Genomic DNA, 20,984 nt, shown 5'->3' with positions numbered 1-20,984 from the left:
TGGTCCCCCGCGACATCCTGGGGAGGTTGTGTCGATGGTCCCCCGCGACATCCTGGGGAGGTTGTGTCGATGGTCCCCCGCGACATCCTGGGGAGGTTGTGTCGATGGTCCCCCGCGACATCCTGGGGTGGTTGTGTCGATGGTCCCCCGCGACATCCTGGCGAGGTTGTGTCGATGGTCCCCCGCGACATCCTGGCGAGGTTGTGTCGATGGTCCCCCGCGACATCCTGGCGAGGTTGTGTCGATGGTCCCCCGCGACATCCTGGCGAGGTTGTGTCGATGGTCCCCTGCGACGTCCTGGCGACAACATGGCGAGGTTGTGTCGATGGTCCCCTGCGACATCCTGGCAAGGTTCGGTGTCGATGGTCTCCAGCAACTTCCTGGCGAGGTTGTGTTGATGGTCCCCTTCAACATCCTGGCAAGATTCGGCGTCGATGGTCCTCGGCAAAGTCCTGGCAAGGTTGTCTATGGTCCCCTGCAACGTCCTGACATGGTTTTGTGATGGTCCGCTGATGGGCAGTGGTGAGGTTCAACGACAATGCTCCCTGGAACGTCGGTGAAGGTTTGGTGTTGATGGATCCTTGGAGCAACCTGGCAAGATTCGGTGTCGATGGTCCCCCTGGAGCGGCGTGGGGATGACTCCTTAGAATGTCCTTGAAGGTTTGTTGTCTGTGACTTAGCAGTTCAGTATGAATAGATAGTATTTATATTTGAACAAGATAAGTGATGAAAATATTTTTAAGATGGAATATATACCAAGGCCTGGCAACTTTTGAATTGCAGGAATTGTTTGGAGGATGGTCTGGTTATGGAGGAAAGCACACTTCTCAGGGATTTTTAATATTTCATTTGGTTAGTATTTTTCAATTTTTTTTTTCATCTTTGTTGCTTCATGTAAAATACATATTGATAATGAGACAGGTATGATTATATTGTACATTGTGGTAATTTATAAAGGTTATCAGTTTTAAATATAACCATGAATAATGAACATATCAATATTTTTCAAACGGCAGCTTATGACTTATAGTTGGGTTGAGATTAAGAATAAGTACATTAAATTCAGTTGAGGTAATATTTAATCTCAACATTTGAATGAAAATTGCAAATAGTGTACCTTTGCCTCTATATTTTTCTCCTAAAGGTCTTGAACAAGTAGTATTCATTACCTATGGTCCAAAAGGAGTAGGATCCTGCACAGCTCCTGATTCTATAAAAGAGGAACCCGCACACTCCAAGGAAAGGGCAATCTGCTCTGTTCATGGTCCCAAGGAAATGATTTGCTTGGGTCTTGGGTCTCAGGAGGAGAATCTGCAATATCCTTTTGAGTTTTCCACCTGACCCATATGTCTCTACACAGATCTATCCATCCCAATGTCACGTAGAATAGGCATTTGTACTGCCTGTGGGCATATGGAAGAATAGTCAACACTGCCTGTGGTCCTGTAGAAGGGCCGGTTAGGTGGACGTGGAACCGTGGAAGGAAATGGCGCGTCTGTATGGTTCGTAGTGGTTCAGAAAAAGTGTACGCAATCCGTTTATGGCCCTGAGGAAGTGGTGCTAGCACAATCAGCATAGGTCCTGAGATAGAGAGGTCCATTGTGGGTCCATGAAGTCTGCATGACCTGTGGTGGTCCCTGTGAAGTCTTGAATGGTCTTTGTAGCGAGGGTGCGTCATACACATGGTCTGTGGACCCAAAGGAGAGGTGTCGATAGTTTCCTGCCCGAGATATTGGCCAGTCTTTTCTTGGAAGATTCATGCAGTCTTATGATGACCGGACTGAAGAAATCTGCATGAAGTCACTTGGAAGAAAATATTAAGGCCAAGGAAGACAGACTTGTAGCCATCCCAGAAGAGGCCTAACGATTTGCTTTTGTGTTAAAATGAGGATGAAATGTTATGAAGAAAATATTATTGAGCTTAAAACTTTTTCAACTACAGTAATGGTTTTCATAGTGCTGGCTGGAAATACATGGATTAGAGAATTTAATATTACAAAATATCTTGACAATTAAGTATTGATGATCTACATCTTATTTTTCATGTAGGTAGGGGAGGACGCACAATGTAGAAGGAATCCGTAAGTCTTGGGTAAGAGAAGCACCACAGCAATAATTTGGTTCGATTCGGTGTTTGTTGGGGATGGAAAGATGTGCGAGGGAGCTAGCATGTTCGTCGCAGAACCCTCTGTTGCGGGTAAAGGTCTCCGAGAGGAATTTGAGACGGTAGTGGGAGACGACCTTACAGCAGGGCCGGTGGTGTGGAGACACTGACTTCTTTTCTATCGTTTGGCTCATCGTGCAAATTAGCAATAATCAAGGAGAAAGATAGTTTAATAAATTATTGCGCGACTGTAGTTTCAAGTATCGGTTAAGTATTTGTGTAATAATTTTTTGTCATATGAATTTGGAATAATTTTTATGAATTCACTTTATATGAAGGATTCAGCCTTTCTTGCACAAAATTTTAGTTTGACTGCACTGAGAACTTGCTTTAATTTAAAACTAATATCTCTGCAGTAAAGTTTGCTAAGCTTTTTAAATATCTTGTCATAGAATTTTCTTTGAAGATATCTTAACCAGAAATGAACATTTGCAATTGTTATGAATACTAGACTATTAAAAGGAACTAGATACATGTAATTTCACCTTGTTTGCAGCCTGCATAAACAGTTGACATGAGTGGGGTGTCCCAAGGATGAATTTTGGCAACCGGCGAATCGTGCTAACGGAAAGAATTTTACCGGACGTAATGGGGGGAAAAGTGCTGTTGATAAATTGAACCAACAGTCATTTAGGTTACTGTAGGAGAGATGCGACGGACTTGATGAGGACACTTCGGACCCATATATTATGGTATGGGAGGAGACGTGCCAGGCCTTTGGTGGCAGAGACGCAATAGGTCCGACGGACTCTATTGGCAGATCTCAGAGTTTGGGACATCATTTATGCACTTACTGAGGAAGAGGGAGACTTGCGGTCCTTGTTTAAAGTTTCAGGAATGGCCTCCTGGCGTTTTTTTTTTTTTTATCATAGTTGTCCTTAATGAAATTCATCCAAATTATATTAATTTGCTTGTTATTCAATATTTGTAGAATCTTGGTAAAGACTTGAACATCCTTGATTGGTCTAATAGCTTAGTGGTCAGTACTATAATTGCTTCTTAAAGACCAGTAAATTTTGCTTAGAGAGAAAATATCAAAAACTAAATTGTTCCTTACAAATTATGTAATTTTTTATTGCACCCTGCTGTAAGTATGTCCTAGGTAGCACAGCGGAACAGATTGGTTTACTAGAGAAAGCCTATCTTGTCAGGATAATTGGAGAGTGGGATCGAGTGGTTGGTGGTCTCTTGGGTGCAACTGTTCCGTGACAGAGAGATTGACTGGTGGTTGGTCCCATGGATGGTCAGCAGTTGTGTGGAGAATCTCTGGCGATTGTTTTTGTGGGAATGCATCCGTGTAGCTGTATGGTCCTCTGCCCCTTACTAGAGCAGCTGCAGTCTGAGGTTCCAAGGAGAATTGTGTGGGGCCAGTCTGTGGTTCTGAGAAGTCTGCGTGGCCAGTCTGTGGTTCCAAGAAGTCTGCGTGGCCAGTCTGTGGTTCCAAGAAGTCTGCGTGGCCAGTCTGTGGTTCGAGAAGTCTGGAGGGCGAGTCTGTGATTCCGAGAAGTCTGTGGGGCGAGTCTGTGGTTCAAAGGAGTGTGCGTGGCGAGTCTGTGGTTCCGAGAAGTCTGTGTTTACGAGAAATTGTCTGCGGGGCCAGTCTGTGGTTCCGCGTAGAAGTCTGCGGGGCCAGTCTGTGGTTCCGCGTAGAAGTCTGCGGGGCCAGTCTGTGGTTCCGCGTAGAAGTCTGCGGGGCCAGTCTGTGGTTCCGCGTAGAAGTCTGCGGGGCCAGTCTGTGGTTCCGCGTAGAAGTCTGCGGGGCCAGTCAGTGGTTCCGCGTAGAAGTCTGCGCGGCCAGTCTGTGGTTCAGAGTAGAAGTGTGTGGGGCCAGTCCGTGGTTCCGAGAAGTCTGTGGTTCCAAGGAGGAGTCTGCGGGGCCAGTCTGTGTTCCCGAGGAGGAGTCTGCAGGGCCAGTATGTGGTTTCGAGAAGTCTGCGGGGCCAGTCTTTGGTTCCGAGGAAGAGAGAGTCTGCGGGGCCAGTCCGTGGTTCTGAGAAGTCTGCGGGGCCAGTCCGTGGTTCTGAGAAGTCTGCGGGGCCAGTCCGTGGTTCTGAGAAGTCTGCGGGGCCAGTCCGTGGTTCTGAGAAGTCTGCGGGGCCAGTCCGTGGTTCTGAGAAGTCTGCGGGGCCAGTCCGTGGTTCTGAGAAGTCTGCGGAGCCAGTCCGTGGTTCTGTGAAGTCTGCGGGGCCAGTCCGTGGTTCTGTGAAGTCTGCGGGGCCATTCGGTGGTTCCGTGAAGTCTGCGGGGCCAGTCGGTGGTTCCGTGAAGTCTGCGGGGCCAGTCGGTGGTTCCGTGAAGTCTGCGGGGCCAGTCGGTGGTTCCGTGAAGTCTGCGGGGCCAGTCGGTGGTTCCGTGAAGTCTGCGGGGCCAGTCGGTGGTTCCGTGAAGTCTGCGGGGCCAGTCGGTGGTTCCGTGAAGTCTGCGGGGCCAGTCGGTGGTTCCGTGAAGTCTGCGGGGCCAGCCGGTGGTTCCGTGAAGTCTGCGGGGCCAGCCCGTGGTTCCGTGAAGTCTGCGGGGCCAGCCCGTGGTTCCGTGAAGTCTGCGGGGCCAGCCCGTGGTTCCGTGAAGTCTGCGGGGCCAGCCCGTGGTTCCGTGAAGCCTGCGGGGCCAGCCCGTGGTTCCGTGAAGCCTGCGGGGCCAGCCCGTGGTTCCGTGAAGCCTGCGGGGCCAGCCCTTGGTTCCGTGAAGTCTGCGGGGCCAGCCCGTGGTTCCGTGAAGTCTGCGGGGCCAGCCCGTGGTTCCGAAGAAGAAAAGTGTGCAGGGCTTGTCCGTGGTTCGGAGAAGTGTGCAGGGCTTGTCCGTGGTTCAAAGGAAGAGGAGTTTGCGGGCCAGGCCGTGGTTCTGAAGAGGAGAAACCTGTGGGGCAAGTCCGCGGTTTGGAGGAAGAGAAGTCTGCATGGCCAGTCCGTGGTTCCGAGATGTAGTCTGCCTGGCCTGTCCGTGGTTCCGAAGAAGAGAAACCTGTGGGGCCAGTCTGTGGTTTGGAGGAAGAGAAGACTGCTGGGCGAGTCCGTGGTTCCGAGAAGTAGTCTGCCTGGCCTGTCCGTGGTTCTGAAGAAGAGGAGTCTGCAGGGCGAGTCCGCGGTTTGGAGGAAGAAAAGTCTGCGTGGCCAGTCCGTGGTTCCGAGAAGTAGTCTGCCTGGCCTGTCCGTGGTTCTGAAGAAGAGAAACCTGTTGGGCCAGTCTGTGGTTTGGAGGAAGAGAAGACTGCTGGGCGAGTCCGTGGTTCCGAGAAGTAGTCTGCCTGGCCTGTCCGGGGTTCCGAAGAAGAGAAGCCTGTGGTTCCGAGGAAGAGGAGTCTGCGGGGCGAGTCCGCGGTTTGGAGGAAGAGAAGTGTGCGTGGCCAGTCCGTGGTTCCGAGAAGTATTCTGCCTGGCCTGTCCGTGGTTCCGAAGAAGAGAAACCTGTGGGGCCAGTCTGTGGTTTGGAGGAAGAGGAGTCTGCTGGGCGAGTCTGCGGTTTGGAGGAAGAGAAGTCTGCGTGGCCAGTCCGTGGTTCCGAGAAGTAGTCTTCCTGGCCTGTCCGTGGTTCCGAAGAAGAGAAACCTGTGGGGCCAGTCTGTGGTTTGGAGGAAGAGGAGTCTGCAGGGCGAGTCCGCGGTTTGGAGGAAGAGAAGTCTGCGTGGCCAGTCCGTGGTTCCAAGAAGTAGTCTGCCTGGCCTGTCCGTGGTTCCGAAGAAGAGAAACCTGTGGGGCCAGTCTGTGGTTTGGAGGAAGAGAAGTCTGCTGGGCGAGTCCGTGGTTCCGAGAAGTCTGCCTGGCCTGTCCGTGGTTCCGAAGAAGAGAAACCTGTGGGGCCAGTCTGTGGTTTGGAGGAAGAGGAGTCTGCTGGGCGAGTCCGCGGTTTGGAGGAAGAGAAGTCTGCGTGGCCAGTCCGTGGTTCCAAGAAGTAGTCTGCCTGGCCTGTCCGTGGTTCCGAAGAAGAGAAACCTGTGGGGCCAGTCTGTGGTTTGGAGGAAGAGAAGTCTGCTGGGCGAGTCCGTGGTTCTGAGAAGTCTGCCTGGCCTGTCCGTGGTTCCGAAGAAGAGAAACCTGTGGGGCCAGTCTGTGGTTTGGAGGAAGAGGAGTCTGCTGGGCGAGTCCGCGGTTTGGAGGAAGAGAAGTCTGCGTGGCCAGTCCGTGGTTCCAAGAAGTAGTCTGCCTGGCCTGTCCGTGGTTCCGAAGAAGAGAAACCTGTGGGGCCAGTCTGTGGTTTGGAGGAAGAGAAGACTGCTGGGCGAGTCCGTGGTTCCGAGAAGTAGTCTGCCTGGCCTGTCCGTGGTTCCGAAGAAGATAAGCCTGGGGTTCCGAGGAAGAGGAGTCTGCGGGGCGAGTCCGCGGTTTGGAGGAAGAGAAGTGTGCGTGGCCAGTCCGTGGTTCCGAGAAGTATTCTGCCTGGCCTGTCCGTGGTTCCGAAGAAGAGAAACCTGTGGGGCCAGTCTGTGGTTTGGAGGAAGAGGAGTCTGCAGGGCGAGTCCGCGGTTTGGAGGAAGAGAAGTCTGCGTGGCCAGTCCGTGGTTCCAAGAAGTAGTCTGCCTGGCCTGTCCGTGGTTCCGAAGAAGAGAAACCTGTGGGGCCAGTCTGTGGTTTGGAGGAAGAGGAGTCTGCTGGGCGAGTCCGCGGTTTGGAGGAAGAGAAGTCTGCGTGGCCAGTCCGTGGTTCCGAGAAGTAGTCTGCCTGGCCTGTCCGTGGTTCCGAAGAAGAGAAACCTGTGGGGCCAGTCTGTGGTTTGGAGGAAGAGAAGTCTGCTGGGCGAGTCCGTGGTTCTGAGAAGTCTGCCTGGCCTGTCCGTGGTTCCGAAGAAGAGAAACCTGTGGGGCCAGTCTGTGGTTTGGAGGAAGAGAAGACTGCTGGGCGAGTCCGTGGTTCCGAGAAGTAGTCTGCCTGGCCTGTCCGTGGTTCCGAAGAAGAGAAACCTGTGGGGCCAGTCTGTGGTTTGGAGGAAGAGGAGTCTGCAGGGCGAGTCCGCGGTTTGGAGGAAGAGAAGTCTGCGTGGCCAGTCCGTGGTTCCAAGAAGTAGTCTGCCTGGCCTGTCCGTGGTTCCGAAGAAGAGAAACCTGTGGGGCCAGTCTGTGGTTTGGAGGAAGAGGAGTCTGCAGGGCGAGTCCGCGGTTTGGAGGAAGAGAAGTCTGCGTGGCCAGTCCGTGGTTCCAAGAAGTAGTCTGCCTGGCCTGTCCGTGGTTCCGAAGAAGAGAAACCTGTGGGGCCAGTCTGTGGTTTGGAGGAAGAGAAGTCTGCTGGGCGAGTCCGTGGTTCTGAGAAGTCTGCCTGGCCTGTCCGTGGTTCCGAAGAAGAGAAACCTGTGGGGCCAGTCTGTGGTTTGGAGGAAGAGAAGACTGCTGGGCGAGTCCGTGGTTCCGAGAAGTAGTCTGCCTGGCCTGTCCGTGGTTCCGAAGAAGAGAAACCTGTGGGGCCAGTCTGTGGTTTGGAGGAAGAGGAGTCTGCAGGGCGAGTCCGCGGTTTGGAGGAAGAGAAGTCTGCGTGGCCAGTCCGTGGTTCCAAGAAGTAGTCTGCCTGGCCTGTCCGTGGTTCCGAAGAAGAGAAACCTGTGGGGCCAGTCTGTGGTTTGGAGGAAGAGGAGTCTGCAGGGCGAGTCCGCGGTTTGGAGGAAGAGAAGTCTGCGTGGCCAGTCCGTGGTTCCAAGAAGTAGTCTGCCTGGCCTGTCCGTGGTTCCGAAGAAGAGAAACCTGTGGGGCCAGTCTGTGGTTTGGAGGAAGAGAAGTCTGCTGGGCGAGTCCGTGGTTCTGAGAAGTCTGCCTGGCCTGTCCGTGGTTCCGAAGAAGAGAAACCTGTGGGGCCAGTCTGTGGTTTGGAGGAAGAGAAGACTGCTGGGCGAGTCCGTGGTTCCGAGAAGTAGTCTGCCTGGCCTGTCCGTGGTTCCGAAGAAGAGAAACCTGTGGGGCCAGTCTGTGGTTTGGAGGAAGAGAAGTCTGCTGGGCGAGTCCGTGGTTCTGAGAAGTCTGCCTGGCCTGTCCGTGGTTCCGAAGAAGAGAAACCTGTGGGGCCAGTCTGTGGTTTGGAGGAAGAGAAGACTGCTGGGCGAGTCCGTGGTTCCGAGAAGTAGTCTGCCTGGCCTGTCCGTGGTTCCGAAGAAGAGAAACCTGTGGGGCCAGTCTGTGGTTTGGAGGAAGAGGAGTCTGCAGGGCGAGTCCGCGGTTTGGAGGAAGAGAAGTCTGCGTGGCCAGTCCGTGGTTCCAAGAAGTAGTCTGCCTGGCCTGTCCGTGGTTCCGAAGAAGAGAAACCTGTGGGGCCAGTCTGTGGTTTGGAGGAAGAGAAGTCTGCTGGGCGAGTCCGTGGTTCTGAGAAGTCTGCCTGGCCTGTCCGTGGTTCCGAAGAAGAGAAACCTGTGGGGCCAGTCTGTGGTTTGGAGGAAGAGAAGACTGCTGGGCGAGTCCGTGGTTCCGAGAAGTAGTCTGCCTGGCCTGTCCGTGGTTCCGAAGAAGAGAAACCTGTGGGGCCAGTCTGTGGTTTGGAGGAAGAGGAGTCTGCAGGGCGAGTCCGCGGTTTGGAGGAAGAGAAGTCTGCGTGGCCAGTCCGTGGTTCCAAGAAGTAGTCTGCCTGGCCTGTCCGTGGTTCCGAAGAAGAGAAACCTGTGGGGCCAGTCTGTGGTTTGGAGGAAGAGGAGTCTGCAGGGCGAGTCCGCGGTTTGGAGGAAGAGAAGTCTGCGTGGCCAGTCCGTGGTTCCAAGAAGTAGTCTGCCTGGCCTGTCCGTGGTTCCGAAGAAGAGAAACCTGTGGGGCCAGTCTGTGGTTTGGAGGAAGAGGAGTCTGCTGGGCGAGTCCGTGGTTCTGAGAAGTCTGCCTGGCCTGTCCGTGGTTCCGAAGAAGAGAAACCTGTGGGGCCAGTCTGTGGTTTGGAGGAAGAGAAGTCTGCTGGGCGAGTCCGTGGTTCTGAGAAGTCTGCCTGGCCTGTCCGTGGTTCCGAAGAAGAGAAGCCTGTGGTTCCGAGGAAGAGGAGTCTGCAGGGCGAGTCCGCGGTTTGGAGGAAGAGAAGTCTGCGTGGCCAGTCCGTGGTTCCGAGAAGTAGTCTGCCTGGCCTGTCCGTGGTTCCGAAGAAGAGAAACCTGTGGGGCCAGTCTGTGGTTTGGAGGAAGAGGAGTCTGCTGGGCGAGTCTGCGGTTTGGAGGAAGAGGAGTCTGTGTGGCCAGTCCGTGGTTCCGAGAAGTAGTCTGCCTGGCCTGTCCGTGGTTCCGAAGAAGAGAAACCTCTGGGGCCAGTCTGTGGTTTGGAGGAAGAGGAGTCTGCTGGGCGAGTCTGCGGTTTGGAGGAAGAGGAGTCTGTGTGGCCAGTCCGTGGTTCCGAGAAGTAGTCTGCCTGGCCTGTCCGTGGTTCCGAAGAAGAGAAACCTGTGGGGCCAGTCTGTGGTTTGGAGGAAGAGGAGTCTGCAGGGCGAGTCCGCGGTTTGGAGGAAGAGAAGTCTGCGTGGCCAGTCCGTGGTTCCGAGAAGTAGTCTGCCTGGCCTGTCCGTGGTTCCGAAGAAGAGAAACCTGTGGGGCCAGTCTGTGGTTTGGAGGAAGAGGAGTCTGCTGGGCGAGTCCGCGGTTTGGAGGAAGAGAAGTCTGCGTGGCCAGTCCGTGGTTCCGAGAAGTAGTCTGCCTGGCCTGTCCGTGGTTCCGAAGAAGAGAAACCTGTGGGGCCAGTCTGTGGTTTGGAGGAAGAGAAGTCTGCTGGGCGAGTCCGTGGTTCTGAGAAGTCTGCCTGGCCTGTCCGTGGTTCCGAAGAAGAGAAGCCTGTGGTTCCGAGGAAGAGGAGTCTGCAGGGCGAGTCCGCGGTTTGGAGGAAGAGAAGTCTGCGTGGCCAGTCCGTGGTTCCGAGAAGTATTCTGCCTGGCTTGTCCGTGGTTCCGAAGAAGAGAAACCTGTGGGGCCAGTCTGTGGTTTGGAGGAAGAGGAGTCTGCTGGGCGAGTCCGTGGTTCTGAGAAGTCTGCCTGGCCTGTCCGTGGTTCCGAAGAAGAGAAACCTGTGGGGCCAGTCTGTGGTTTGGAGGAAGAGAAGACTGCTGGGCGAGTCCGTGGTTCCGAGAAGTCTGCCTGGCCTGTCCGTGGTTCCGAAGAAGAGAAACCTGTGGGGCCAGTCTGTGGTTTGGAGGAAGAGGAGTCTGCAGGGCGAGTCCGCGGTTTGGAGGAAGAGAAGTCTGCGTGGCCAGTCCGTGGTTCCGAGAAGTAGTCTGCCTGGCCTGTCCGTGGTTCCGAAGAAGAGAAACCTGTGGGGCCAGTCTGTGGTTTGGAGGAAGAGGAGTCTGCTGGGCGAGTCCGCGGTTTGGAGGAAGAGAAGTCTGCGTGGCCAGTCCGTGGTTCCGAGAAGTAGTCTGCCTGGCCTGTCCGTGGTTCCGAAGAAGAGAAACCTGTGGGGCCAGTCTGTGGTTTGGAGGAAGAGAAGTCTGCTGGGCGAGTCCGTGGTTCTGAGAAGTCTGCCTGGCCTGTCCGTGGTTCCGAAGAAGAGAAGCCTGTGGTTCCGAGGAAGAGGAGTCTGCGGAGCGAGTCCGTGGTTCTGAGAAGTCTGCGGGGCCAGTCCGTGTTTTGGAGGAAGAGAAGTCTGCGGGGCCAGTCCGTGGTTTGGAGGAAGAAAAGTCTGCGGGGGCAGTCTGTGGTTCTGAGAAGTCGGCGGAGCCAGTCCGCAGTTTGGAGGAAGAGAAGTCTGCGGGGCCAGTCCGCGGTTTGGAGGAAGAGAAGTCTGTGGGGCCAGTCCGCGGTTTGGAGGAAGAGAAGTCTGCGTGGCCAGTCCGTGGTTTGGAGGAAGAGAAGTCTGCGCGGCCAGTCCGTGGTTTTGGAGGAAGAGACAAGTGACCAGTCTGTGATTCCCAAAGAAGACATTTGAAGGGGAGTTGTTAGTCCTGTGGAAGAGATTTTTGCACAACCAGTCTGTGGTTCTAAGGAAGAAAGAGTTGGATTGCCTGGAGAGATCTGCTACAAATGCCATTTATGAACCTGTGGGTTGCTGATGGTTACTTTGAAGAAAATGCAGTCTTAATTGATGTCTAACGGGGGGAAAGTGGGAGTGATCGCTATTCTGCTGAAGTGGCCAAGCTCTGCCAGCTTAAAGGATGGTCTTATAGAAGATTTGCATAGTTGAAATATATTTGGTTTTGATTTTGAAGCACAAGTATACTTATATAGAAACTAAATCATTAGAGCTAGTGTACTTTATTATCAGGGCACTGAATTAAAGCCTTATTGTTTCTAAAAGTGTATTAAAGTATTGGTAGTAGGATGAAAATATTTGTAAAGAAAGGCAGTTGACATAGTTTCTGTTTTGTGTAAAATTCTTGGCCGAAAAAATGGCTTAAAGAGAATATTGATAAAATTAATTCTAGATTTCCCAGAAATTCAATTTTGAGGATGCATTAGTTTCACATATCTTTCATTATAGGTGGAGGAACAATCGGCACAATTTGGGATCGGGTCGGTTTAACTAAGAGAAGCACGGCCGCAATGCCCGGTTTATTTAGAAAATGTTACAGCACATAACGAGGTGGGTTTAGGAGGGATGCTTCGTCAGAATCTTCCGTTGCAACGTACGTTTCAAGGAGGTAGAGGGAGAAAAGATGACACAGGAGCAAGGTCTACTAACTATATAGGATTGCAGATTAGAGCGTTGTGGCTAAGGAGGGTATTTCGGAGGGAGTGGCTGGTGTCGCGAATATTACGTTACTTATGTTGGATCCTTTTTATCAATCGGCTTTATAACTTTAAACCAGGGAGTATTTCTTTTTTCTTGTGGTATATAAACTTTGTTAAAAATTAGTGGATTTGATTCTCGCTTGTATAGTTTTTGCTGAAATTTAAATTATTCAGCAGTAACTTAACTTTAATTTTTTAATCTCTTCTATCCGAGATGCCTTGAAAATGCCTTGAAATGTTTATGTAACTGTTGATTTATCATTGGAGAAATCGTAATCAGAAATTAATAGAAGTAATTTTTGTAATGTTAGAATGTCAGAAATACATGTAGATATGATAGCTCACCTTCCCCTTTAAAACTTACAGCAAGGCCAAACAATTGTCTAAAGTTTATTGGGATGTCGTGAGGAGGAGCTATGGCACCGGGCAAGTAAAGGTTGCAGTTGAAAATCAGGGCACGGAGAGAGATCTACTGCCGAATTGGATTATCAAACATTCAGGTTATGGTAGAAATGTGACTGCTGTAAGAGCCAGTGCTTGAAAGGCGACATTTAAACCTCGTTCAATGGTATGAAAGTTGGTACGGGCGTGTTTGGTCGTGGAGGCGAGACTTCGTGGACGTATGGGCAAATCGATCTGCGAGTAGCGAAGCGTGCTTGGTTCTCTTGTCGTGAAGGATTGGAGGGTGTACCGCTCCGTTTGCGGTTACGGCTACGAGTTTCAAGAAGGGGATACGTCTTCTACCGATTAGGATAAAGTTAATGAATTTGATACGTAAAACTAGGCCTACTCCATTGATTTCTATGTAGGTTTTCTCTGTTGTCTGAATAATTTTGGCTTAATTACCTGAGAAGATAATCATTTTTCTTGGAGTTAGTCTAGTGAAATGGGATAGGACTAACATCTACGGTCCGTTGCATTTCACATTAAAGATGAAAATAATATAGATAATATAATGAAAATAACAATAAATGACACATTATAAACAAAATAAAACTAATTGATATTTAAAAAAAATGAATGATTTGAGTGACAGATGAGCAACGTTGCCAAATTTCACCCTAACAACATTATTTCCCTTACTAATATTGATACTGCATTAGACATTCCATTTACATTTGGCAACAAGTGAAACTAACAAAAAACTACGCTTTAGCATTATAGGGTATATATGGGATCTCTTTCTCTCTCTCTTTCTCTCTCTCTCTCTCTCTCTCACACACACACACACATTTGATAACTTTGTCTGCTATTCCTTTGTTTTTTAATAATAATATCCGATACTTATGGGTAGAAATGAAACGTAATTGTGTCTAAGCAGAGGTCTGTGAGAGAGAGAGAGAGAGAGAGAGAGAGAGAGAGAGAGAGAGAGACTAGGCCTATAAAGCTGCCTAATACGATCCAGGATCATGAAAGCCATATTTTTCTCTCGGTGTTTAAAGGTTACTCATGAATGGCAGTGCCAAGGGACAGTATCAGTGCCCTAGAGACTGACCATATACACACATGATCAGCGCCCAAATCCCATCTCCACCCAAGCTAGGACCAGGGAGGGCCAGGCAATGGCTCACGATGACTCAGCAGGTAGACCTATAGGTTCCTTCAAGCACCCCTTCCTTAGCTCGCAAGGATGGTGAGGTTGTAGACAACGCATGAAGCTATAAAGTTTGAGCGGGTCTCGAACCCCAGTCCGGGAGATTGCCAGTAAGTTGTTAATGAGGAGTCATCTTACATGCTAGAAAATCTTCCTTTATGACAAAGGAATGTCTCCTCTTCTTTAACTGATTCTTATTATAAGGAGACTTGTTTTAAACTTAGTAATGAGAGAGAGAGAGAGAGAGAGAGAGAGAGAGAATCTTTTTTAACAATCAAAAGTTCAAGCTTAATCGTACACACTAAACTAAATTCCTTTTAATTAACTTTCATATGGGGGAAGAAGAAGAGCAGAGTAAACAAACATCAACATTTTGTGAGCTCCCTTTTTTTTCGATATTTTCTGTGAACCAGGACGATATGAACGACTAAGGTAATGTCATAAAGTCTTTAAAGTATCAAGGATATCAGAGGAAGGGAACTTTACTTAGTGGCAGTGAAATTTAACGTAGACAGGTAAAGGAAATCTACAATTTCCTAGCCTGGCTGGGGAGGCCATAATCCTCAGACCATGGCTGTGACGTAAGAGTAGTAAGGTGTTGTTCGTTTTAACGAAGTGAAAATGACTTCGTTTTATACTCCACCCATTAGGAGAAAAGACTCCGTTGGTTTGATTTTTTCAGGAAAACCGAGAGTAAGTGATGTTGATGATGTCATTTTTGAAAAGCTGAGAATTGATATCGAAGATTTGATTGGTGTTCGAGAAATGCGAGGTAATAAAGTGATCTTGAAATTCCGAAATCAGTATGTGTATGAAACTTTTCTAAATAAATATGATGAAAAAGTCATTTGTTTACCTAATGGCCTAGAAGTGAAAGTGGCTAATTTTAGCAGCGTATTTACATTTGTTTCAATAAAGTACGCTCCATTTGATATGGAAAACAGTGTATTGAGTGATGTATTAATCTCGTACGGGAAAGTTATTGGAATACGTGATAATACCAACACTCATGGTAGACGAAAAGGACTGTTGAACGGAATACGGACGGCTAAAATGGAAATCAAGAAAAACATCCCATCGGCGCTCTCTATAGGAGGACATAACATAGCTTTCATGTACAACGGCTAGAAAAGGACATGTCTTAAATGTGGCAGTGAGAATCATTTTGCAGTAGATTGCTCCTTGGACAGAATTGTGAATATTTTTGAACATGAGAAGGATTTTCCTAGTTTACCGAAACCACAAGGTAACGAAACACTAGGGACCGAACAGACCATAGAGAAGGAAAGGCAAGAATCGATAAGTGAGGATACACCAAATAGTAGTGATGTTCAGGATATCGAGAGTACAGTAGTGGAAAATGGAAATGACGAACAACTTATTCCAGCTGAAAAGAAGGACATTGAGCTTGCAGAGAGTGAAGAAATTCAAATCTGCGAAGAAAGGGATTCAAAGAACGATGAGGCCGTGATATTTACCGATGAGAAGGTAAACAATATACCAAGTTGGGGAGTGCCCGAAATGGTGATTATCCATGAAACTACACTTACTGAGAATAATACTATTACGACGTTTGCCGACGTACATCAAGACGACAGAAAACTGGACCTTGACTTTGGACGTGAAATTGATCAAGAAGGAGAACGGGAAGGAGGAGGTCAAACTGAAGCAGATTGTATTGAAGATAGATCTATGGAGACTGATGGGAATAACGAATGTGGGCGTGAAAACGGAAAATGGAAAATTCAAATGGAAAATGACGTTAAAATGAGAATCTCAAAACAGAAAATAGGAACACAAAAATCTTCAAGATCTGAAGACAACAGTGATGAGGAAAATTGGAAAAAATTGAGAGATCAGAAAAGGAAAAAGGTAGAACTTAACTAATTTTACGCCTTCAAACTCTCAATTAGTTGTTTAAATGTGAATGGTTTAAATGATGTAGGTAAACAAATGAAGCTGTTATCCTTGTCTAGGTATTATGATATACAGTACTTACTTTTACTTTTACTTTTAGGGGTTTATTTCTCGCCCTCCATCAAACACTAAAGGTCTGTTCAGGCGGGCCTTGGTGAGTGAAAAAATACTGTAATTTCTTTCCGGTTAATATATAGATGTTTGGTTACTGCAAGAACATAATGTGAAGGATGTAAAGGCTTTGAGTTTTTTCACAAATTATTTTGATGTTTTGTTAAATCCAAGTAATAATCTTAAAGGAGGCACAGCAGCTTGTGTAACTAAGTTTAAATCTTTGTCTGTTATTAGCAAGGAAATGGATGCGGAGGGACAGATAATAGGAGCTAAAATATCTTGTTTAAATCATGAAATCCCAATTGTGAATATCTATGCTCCTTCAGGTACAGATAAAAAGAAAGAAAGACAGGATTTTTTTAGAAATAAAATGTTATATTATTTTCGTAAAAATGTTGAAAATGTAGTTTTTGGTGGGGATTTTAATTGTTACATCTGACAGAGATGCTAGTACGGGAAAAGATAATTTAGTGTCAAAATCCTTGCAGGCCTTCATAAAAGATGTTGGATTGAAAGATGTAGCTCACACGTCTAAAGGTATTCCACAATATACTTACTTAAGAAAAGGTTATGGTTCTAGGATAGATCGCCTATATACTAAAGAGCTGATCCATAATGTGATAAGTACCGAAACAGTACCTGTGGCCTTTTCTGATCATTGTATGGTATTAGCAAAATTCAGGATAGATGTGCAAAACGGGAAAGGGTTATGGAAACTGAATGCATCTTTACTGGAAACAGAAGGGATAGGTGAAAATTTTGAAAGGTTTTGGAGTCTTTTAAAACTTAAAAAAGAAATTTTCAAAAATTTAATTGAATGGTGGGAATTTGCAAAAAAGGAATGTAAAAGGTTCTTCATCAAAGTTGCAACTAGTGGCTTAATCAATTTATTGCAATATCGATTAAAATATCTGTATGGATTATGTATTGCTGGGAATGATAAATATGATGAAATTAACGCCTTGAAAAATAAAATAAATGGTCTTCAAAATTAACTTTGTGATGGAGTTAAAGTTAGAGCAAAATTAAAAGATCAAGTAGAAGGGGAAAAATTATCATCGCACTTGCTTGGGAAAGAGAAGCTGCGTAAAGGTAATAACCTGTTAAAGAAGATAAAAGATAGGAGTGGAAATATGCTGTTAGATACAAAAGCTGTTCTTATGTTTCTTAAGATCATTTCAAAATGATGTATGAGTTTATAGTGGGAGATCATGATGAACAATCATATTTGCTTGAGAAATGCAATCAAAAGATAGATAATGAAGACAATGAAGTTCTAGGGAAGGAATTTGAAATAGATGAATTATGGAAATCATTGAGTAAAATGAAAAATGGAAAATCACTAGGAAGTGATGGGTTAACTGTGGAGTTTTACAAAAGATTTTGGAATGTTATTAAAAACGATTTTTCAGAGGTAATAAAATGTGTGCTAAAAGATAGAAATTTATCGTATTCACAAAATTTAGTATTAATAAAACTATGCCCAAAAGATGGGAATTTGGAACTGGTTGAAAACTGGAGACCTATCACTTTATTAAATGTTGATTATAAAATTCTAGCAAAATCAATTGCAAATCGTTTGAAACTCGTATTAGGAAAAATTATATCACCAGAACAACATTCTGGCGTTCCAGGCAGATCTATAATTCACTAAAATAATATAATAAGAGACATAATAAATTATGTGAGAGAGAATAACTTGAAAGCAGGGATGTTCAACATAGACTGGTCCAAAGTTTTTGATAGGGTAAACTTGCCCTTTCTTTTCAGAGTTATGGAAAAGTTTGGATTTTCAGAGAAGTTTATTTCATGGCTTAAAATATTGTACAAGGAATGTCGGAGTATGATATGTGTCAATGGACTATTTACAGGTGCCTTTTAATGTAAAAAGATCGGTTAGACAAGGTTGTCCCCTAACAATGTTGTTGTATGTAATTTTCCAAGAGCCACTGTACTTAGCATTAAAAACCAATACTAAAATTATACCACCTGCTCTACCAAATAATGTCGAAATTAAATTACAAGGATTTGCTGATGATACAACGGTAATTTTTGCAGATGACGATTCGTTAATAGAAATTCGGAATGAAATTAAAAGATTTGAAGCTGCGACTGCCTCATTACTAAATAAAGAAAAATCTGTCATCTTAGGTATTGGTGAATGGGCAGGCAAAGGAGACTGGCAGTAAATTGTTTTAAAGTTGTTGACTGTGTCAGAATTCTAGGAATTTACTTCAGCAACTCGTATTCAAAGACTTGTGAAATAAATTGGTCAATCATAGAGAAAAAAATTGAAAAATCAGTTAACATGTTGTCTACACAACATGTTAACTGATTTAACACTTTACCAGAAAACCTTAATAATTAACTCATTGATATTGTCTAAGATATGGTATGTAGCTCACACACTTCCGTTAAGTAGAAAACAAGCCCAAAGGTTGAATGCAATTATTTTTAAGTATATATATGGTGTGGTATGTATCGTCCTATAAAGCGTAGCACCCTACATTTGTCAAAGTTAGAAGGAGGGTTGGGATAATAAGTCTTGAAGAAAAGGCAAGATCAGTATTAAGTGTCACTTGTTTAAAAAGTCTAATTAATGGAAATGGGTTAACAAGATTGAATGGTATGATACAGTTGGAAAATTTACCAGAAATAGCTTATTTTACTCCTGAATATTATTCAGAAGCAGTAAACTGTATTAGAAAAGCTTATCACGACAAAAGATTCCCAAATAATAATAAAGGAATGTATTCAATCGTTTGGATGAAGGAAACTGCAGTAGTGGTAAATAATTATCCCACACTTAAATGGAAAAATATTTGGCGAAACATCAAAAGTACATTCATCAAAGTAGAGGATAGAGAATTTGTATTTAGGTATATTCATGAGTCACTAGCAACAAAACAAAGGCTCCATATGTTAAAATTAAAAGACGATTCAAAGTGTAACCAATGTGGCGAAACCGAGTCTCAGATGCATATCTTTTACTTTTGTAGGGAAAAGAAACATATTGTAAAATGGTTTGATTCTGTGCTAAGGAAATGTAAACTAAATGGTTATAGTTTCTTGAAACTGTTATTCTATGATATAGAAGGAAAATCTAATACTGATAAAAACACTGCAATTTTATTGATAACATGTTATTTGTATTGTTTATGGATGTGTAATAAGCACAGCAATGGCTGCAAAGATATAATGTTTTTCTTAAAAAATAAATTACAATCCCAAAAGATGTATATTAGGTGTAGATATACAGACAGTATATCAAAGTACATAACAAAAGAATTTCTAGACTATGTATTTTGATTTTGATTTATGTTCATTTATTTATATTTGTAAACATGAATTTATATCTATATTTTGTTATATTTTTGTTATAATTTTGTAAATAGAATAATTACACAAAAAATTTAAATGAATGAAATGTAACTATTTTTATAATAAAAGAAAAAAAATGAACTTTCACCATGATTGGTCTACATATGGGCATGGAGTAGCTTTCCCCATCGGCCTCCGCTCTAAATGAAAAATACTAGTAATGAAATAAGAGGTCCTCACTATGTCTCGGTAAGGATTATATTACAATCGCAAGTCTACAAAACGAAATAAAATGAGAAAAACTAATGACAATGAAACCTCTTATTTGAATCATAATTTCAAAACTAAATCTCCCATAGTATTCCTCCAACAACTAATCTTTAACCCCCCCCCCCTTCTCTCTCTCTCTCTCTCTCTCTCTCTCTCTCTCTCTCTCTCTCTCTCTCTCTCTCTCTCTCTCTCTCTTAAATTTGCGTCTTTATATCCATGCACGAACACACACAAAGGATATTGGTATTAAAGAACAGGGGAATAAGAGGAACAGAGATATCGAGAGAGAGAGAGAGAGAATACTGAAAAGCATAAGTATTAAACTTAGAAAATGGATACTGATAGAGAGACGTAATTATTGTTAATCATTTCTTAATGTAAAGTGCCAGAGACTTCAATATAAGGTGGCCGAGCTAAATCTGACCCTTACGCCATATAGCACTAAGGGTGGTTTCTTTTCCCTCACTACGATGGCTTAAGTCATTGTTGTTACTGATGTAATTTTAGTAGAACTATTACTATGACATCATTCATATCAATCTTTCTCCAACAATCTTCAAGGTGTCTACTGTATTCAGCGATTCTCTCCAACATTCTAGAGTACAGTTGGCTCCAACAGTATTTCAACGCTTCATCTTCAACAGTCTTCCTCCATCACCGATTCTCCAACATGCTCCTCCTCCAACACTTTCTGTATAGGCCTATCCCAAATCCCTTTATAACACTTTTAATGTATAATCTAATACCCAGCACTAAAGTTAAACTAGCATTTCTGTGAATACCGTCTCTCTCTCTCTCTCTCTCTCTCTCTCTCTCTCTCTCTCTCTCTCTCTCTCTCTCTCTCTTATTATTATTCTTATTATTATTATTATTATTTATACGGTTCAGTTACCACCGATTGCATGAAATCATAGGCCTAATGATAAACCATATTACTGTTCCATTTAATATGACGGAAAAAGTCAATTTGAAATATCTAAACTAATACGATAATAAACAAAGATTCCCTAAGGGTTAATGAGTACACAGTATTTCATATTGTATAATGACACTTTGTGTGTATCCAGTTACCTGGAGCAAACTGTTCTCGCCCTTACGATGTCAGACAGGAAGGGTGATTATTTCCGTTGCCTTTCTACAATAGCATACGTCTTTATATATATATATATATATATATATATATATATATATATATATATATATATATATACATATATATATATATATATATATATATATATATATATATATATATATATATATATATATATATGAGAGAGAGAGAGAGCACATACGAACGTAATTACGTCATAAGCCTTATCTTCCCAAAGTCCACATGTTTGATTTGATTTATTAACATTGGCTTCGTTTTCTTAACTTAATATTTGAAGTTTGTTTTATTTTAGATTTTAATGTATGACTAAGTAACTTGATTTACAGATGCCTATTCCGTGCTTAAAATCGTTAAACAATTATAGTGATAACTACTTATGCGAAGTCGAAGTTAGAATTAAAGACATTCGAACACTATAGTCTATTTTTTATAGCGGTGCATATTTGCACGGACTCATACGGGTGCCCTTTTAGCTCGGAAAGGTTCCTGATACTTGATTAGTCGGAAGTATTTTTTTTCCGAACATCTTCATGGTTCTCAAATAATTACCAAGTAATGTGAATCAAACCTTATTTACTAACCTATATTTCTTCATCACATATATGTTTTGTCAATAAACAATATGAAAGAATAACTATATTATAAAGTATCGTCTGGGTAAGTCTAGATTTAATAACACAATCCGCCGAAGTCAACGACAGCAGCTTATCTTTGGATGCACGCTTTGTAATTTTTAATTTTTCACATATTCTAACACAAATTGGGATAAATTACACTCAACATAAGGTAAACATGTTATTATAAACTTTCTTTGAATACCAGAATTTACCAAAAACATGGAATTAATAAAACCCGATATTTGTGAAAACTTATGGGGAGGTAAAAGAACAGCC

General features: G+C 44.8%; 1 long non-coding RNA gene across 1 annotated transcript in view; it reads left to right on the top strand.

Annotated features, from left to right (window-relative positions):
- Positions 1-176: 176 nt before the first annotated feature.
- LOC137645912 (uncharacterized) overlaps positions 177-20,984 on the top strand; it is a 213,544-nt gene continuing 192,736 nt past the window's right edge. The window contains exons 1-2 of the long non-coding RNA XR_011045364.1: positions 177-660; positions 784-852. This is a non-coding gene — a long non-coding RNA (uncharacterized lncRNA). The remainder of the gene's footprint in view (positions 661-783; positions 853-20,984) is intronic.

This window comes from Palaemon carinicauda, chromosome 8, assembly GCF_036898095.1.
Source record: "Palaemon carinicauda isolate YSFRI2023 chromosome 8, ASM3689809v2, whole genome shotgun sequence".
Classification (NCBI taxonomy): domain Eukaryota; kingdom Metazoa; phylum Arthropoda; class Malacostraca; order Decapoda; family Palaemonidae; genus Palaemon; species Palaemon carinicauda.
Note: the sequence above shows the minus strand (reverse complement) of the source record. Positions and strands in the feature narration are given on the sequence as shown.